This window comes from Oryctolagus cuniculus, chromosome 7 (assembly GCF_051225735.1).
Source record: "Oryctolagus cuniculus isolate XC-2025 breed Fujian yellow rabbit chromosome 7, ASM5122573v1, whole genome shotgun sequence".
Classification (NCBI taxonomy): domain Eukaryota; kingdom Metazoa; phylum Chordata; class Mammalia; order Lagomorpha; family Leporidae; genus Oryctolagus; species Oryctolagus cuniculus.
The window spans coordinates 48,988,576-48,992,805 of record NC_142873.1 but is presented as its reverse complement, the minus strand read 5'-3'; the positions used below and the strand labels follow the sequence as shown (position 1 = coordinate 48,992,805).

Genomic DNA, 4,230 nt, shown 5'->3' with positions numbered 1-4,230 from the left:
GGTCTAGGAGAAAGTCTGCTCTATCTTTTTCTCTTCATTTTTCCCCCCTGCTGTGAAAATATGATCATTGAAAGAGGAAGAATTCTATCAATGTCTCTTGTTAGGACTCTTCTATGAAGAAGGTTCATGCTTGGGATACTTCTAGGCTGGTGACCTGAGCACATTCACATTCCTTGTCATCTCTAGCCAAAGGCTAGAAGCCCCTGGGTACTTTGAAAACTACTAATGCTCCAAACCCACCTGAAGCCACTTCAAACTGAGATTGCTAGGAACAGAAACCAGCCATTCGTGGTAGTTATAGGCTCTCCACGTGATTACAACATGATAGCACTATTAGAAGCTACTGCATACACCTGGTCTAATTCCCACCCTTCTCTGATTCCTTGTCTCTCCCATGATGGGTGTCTTGCCCATGCAAGCAGAACATCTTCAGTCTTCCTCTGCACAGTCTCACATGTGTCACTCTCTGTCATAATTGGACCTTCTGTGGCAAGGATTTATCCATTTCTATGTAGATCTTTAAAAGGTGGCCCCAGAGGGGACAGCGACCATGCAGCTGGGGCCAACAGGGTCAGCTGCTCAGGCTCCGTGTGCGGGGGGACAAAAGATCACATCACAGCCTCTTTCAGGAAACTTGCTGGGATCTGTGGATCAGCCCAAGGAGAGCCCAGGAAGCGGGAGGAACTCACTCTGTGTGTGGACAGCGAGTTGTGTGAGGCTGTGCTGGGACAGAAGGGGCGGAACTCATACTTACCTGGCAGGGGTGACACCATGATCACGCAGGTGGTTCTGTAGGTAGGAAATCACATATGAGCTATGTGTGTGTGACAAAGGCCTAAAGAGTTGACATGTAGGTCCAGCATATGCATCTCAAAGTCATCCCAATAACCTGCCAGGGGCAGCCCAGTATTTGCATCCTGCCCTGCTCCCTCTACCCAGTAACCTGCCAGGTGGGGGTCCCCGCCCCTTCTGCCTGATCACCTTCCAGGTGCAGCCCAGTATGTGCACTTCAAACATCCTAGGGATCTTCCAGAGGGTCCCGCCCATCCTTCCTCTAAGCAGGGCAATGGCAGCCAGGCTTCCTGCTGTTTCTGAGAACTTCAGAAGCAAAACTCAGATAGGAACTTTTCGCATTTACATCCAAAAAGTCCTTTGTTCCAGGAAGAGCAGAGGCAGCAAGGCAAGGCCCATCTCCTTCAGAGCCCCTGGCCTCAACCCTCTGCCTGGCAGCTGAGCCACCCGCCTGGCCTGCCCAGGTGTACTCTCTCCACTCAACCATGTAACCTCACTCTCCCCCAGTCTGAGGGACTGACTGGGCACTCTCTCTCAGGGTCTGTCTGGAGAGGTGCCCATCCATTCTTACTTTGGCCCTGCCCTAATAAACCTTGCTGTTTTGCTTTCTGCTTACTCTCTGTCTCACGCCTGATTTCTTGGTTGGGCCCAGACAAGAACCCTGCCAATCTCTGGTAACCGTGCTCCCAGGGCGAGGCTCGTCCATTTCACTGCGGCAGTGCTAACCCCTGCGACTTCCCCATATGGGGGAAACTCGACTGCAGAATGTGTGGTAGTGGGGACGGTGTGCTCGCTCTCCCCTGATTTTTCTCCAGTTCAAAGAGTAGATGGCCAGGAAGTAAACAGTAGCTCTGGCAGTGAGGAATTTCTCTCTCAGGTCTTAGACGTTCTGCTGGCTCCTCTCCAGCTTGGCCCGCAGGTCGTAGTAGGGGTCCAGGGTACTGCTTTTAGCCGTTGCGCCAGAAATTGTGCTGGGAGGTACTTCCATGAGGAAGCTGTATCAGAGCAGACCCAGAGTCTGGGCAGAAGAAAGCCACGTAAAGAATGAGCTACGCACACGTGAGTGCACTGTGCTGAAGGTGGTCTTGCTTAGTTCCCGTATAAAGATACTCTTGGATGACCCTAAATGTTGCGTGTATTCGATGAATTCGAAAAGGGTGCTCGGCACTTGGACTCCTAAGCCTGACGCAGTGTAAGAACGGGCGCAGTCCGGACAGACCAGGGCCGAGGCCTGGGCCGGGGCGCCCGCAGGGGTGGGGTTTGGAGGGACGGGGCGGGCACAGCTGTCACTCTGAGCTCGCCTAGGGTCTGCTGGTGGAGCAGCTGCTGGGCGCGGGGAGGGTGGGGCACCTCCCGTGACGTCGCGTAAGGGTCGGAGCTACGTAGATAGAGCAAGCAGGGGCTGCTGGGCCGGGACCTGCTGCAGATTCACGACCGCTTTCCAGTGCTGTGGGAGAAAGCACGGCACCGCTGGCGGCACATACGTGCGCTGTGCGTGCTTCAAGGCGAAGGGCACCCAGGGACGTGAGGGGCGCAAAGTGAGCGCGTGTGAAGAGTTCGGGGCGTATGAGGCTGTGCGATTTGTCGGCTGCAGACTTTTTGGAAGTGGGGCACTGTGTTGGCACTCTCCCCCGGCTTTGATAAGTTGAAGAGCAGGTGGCTACTAAGTTGCAGTGTGCAAATCCTCCGTGCAAAGCAGGTTATGTACTTTTCAAATCCTACGCAGGGTAAATATTGTGGGCTACTCTCCTCTACACAAACATCTCTCCGTTCTGGGACTCACTTGCTCTTTCTCTGAAAGGAATTTTAACAAACATTATAGCACAAGGATGTTTTTCTTCTTTTAATGAAATATGCCTTTTCTTGCAAAGAGTCCTTCATTGACTGATGTACGGTGGTTTTTGCAAAGCCCGCTGGGCGGAGCCTAGTGCCAGGGCGGGAGCTCTCTCCTGGGACCTGTAGACGGCCTCTCCCCTGCTCCTCCCGCCCAGAAATCCTGGGTGTCCTGGATAAGAGTCTTTTTTACCCACTCGAGTAGGTCCCACCCAGACTTTGCCGGGATCCAAATCCGCGGTCCAGACACCGGCGTTTTCCACCTGTCCCTGATAGCAGTGGGTGATTTCCCCACGGGCTCAGGTTTCAGCCCCAGCAGGGCCAAGGGCGCCCTGTGTGCCTCCGCCCCTTCGTGCATGGCGAGGGCAGGAGCCCCAGCCTCGCCCAGGACTGGGATCCCCCAGGCTCGGTCATTTTCCTGGGGACCTGGCCGTTGTAAAGAACCCATTTCTGGAACGCGGACTCCACAGAGTGCCCTAGAGCTGGATGAACCTATGAGGTTCCAGAGGCGGCCGGGGACTGAGGGCATCGAGGGCAGAGCAGTCTGTTCCCTGCAGAGCTGCCTTCTGTCCCTTACAAGGCGGAAGGACCTCGGGAGCGGTAATAAATCCCATTTAAATGATCAAAATGGCAGTTTAGTAAGTTAAAGGCAAAGGTCCCACCAAGATTTGAACTCGGATCGCTGGATTCAGAGTTCAGAGTGCTCACCATTACATCATGGAACCACGCTTAAAATATACGGGAAATGGCTGCAGGCGGACCGCGTTGACTGCCAGGCGCGGGCTCCTGAGGCGGGAAGACCACGCAGCTGGCCTGCAGCTGCCCGACCACCCTAAGTACCGGTTGCCAGCGTGGCGCATACCGCGGCTCCCGCTCGCCTCTGGGCGGTGGCCGGGCTCTAAAGCCCGAAACGTCTCCCTTCAAAGCCGGAAGTTGACCCGGGGAAGGATCGGTCCCTGTGTTCTCAGAGCCGAGTCTCTGTGGCGCAATCGGTTAGCGCGTTCGGCTGTTAACTGAAAGGTTGGTGGTTCGAGCCCACCCAGGGACGGCCGCCGTTGCATTTTTACCAGGTGCTGCCCGCGGAGCACATTCTTGTCTCTCGTCTTTACTTGTCTGCTGTCCCCACAAAAGCCACCTCCCCACGTCATTCCACTCCCCCAGACCACCTGCTGGGAGCCCAGGAGGCCTGAAACACATACTGGAGGAAACCAGTCCTCGGGCCAAATGGGCTGGCGCCGGTGAGGTCCGTTGGGGGACTTGCATTTCACATCTGTGATACAACACCCACAGCAGTGTTTGGTGCCCAAGCGTGTGCCTCAGTTGTGCTTACTTTATCAACAGCGTTCTCACCATTATAAATAATAATTTGTAAAAAGAAGTTTCTGTACTCTGTGCAAGTACTTTCAAAATCTTCTGAAGCCTGGTTGGCTTCATGAGAGCACCACAGAGGTCGTTGTATTGTGCACTAGGAAGATGTATCATGCACATTTTAGCCCCTGTGCAGCTGTGTCCACAGTGTAGCGTTGCCTGTGCAACTGCTTCCTTATGGCTGTTATACACGGCTTCGAATATCAGCCAACTTGGAAACTGCTCTTTTTCTAGAAA

The 4,230-nt window shown here is 54.2% G+C and overlaps 1 non-coding gene across 1 annotated transcript; it reads left to right on the top strand.

Annotated features, from left to right (window-relative positions):
• The first annotated feature begins 3,599 nt into the window (after positions 1 to 3,599).
• TRNAN-GUU (transfer RNA asparagine (anticodon GUU)) lies at positions 3,600 to 3,673 on the top strand. Its single transcript has one exon. It is a non-coding gene; the product is annotated as a tRNA-Asn (tRNA).
• The last annotated feature ends 557 nt before the right edge of the window (positions 3,674 to 4,230 follow it).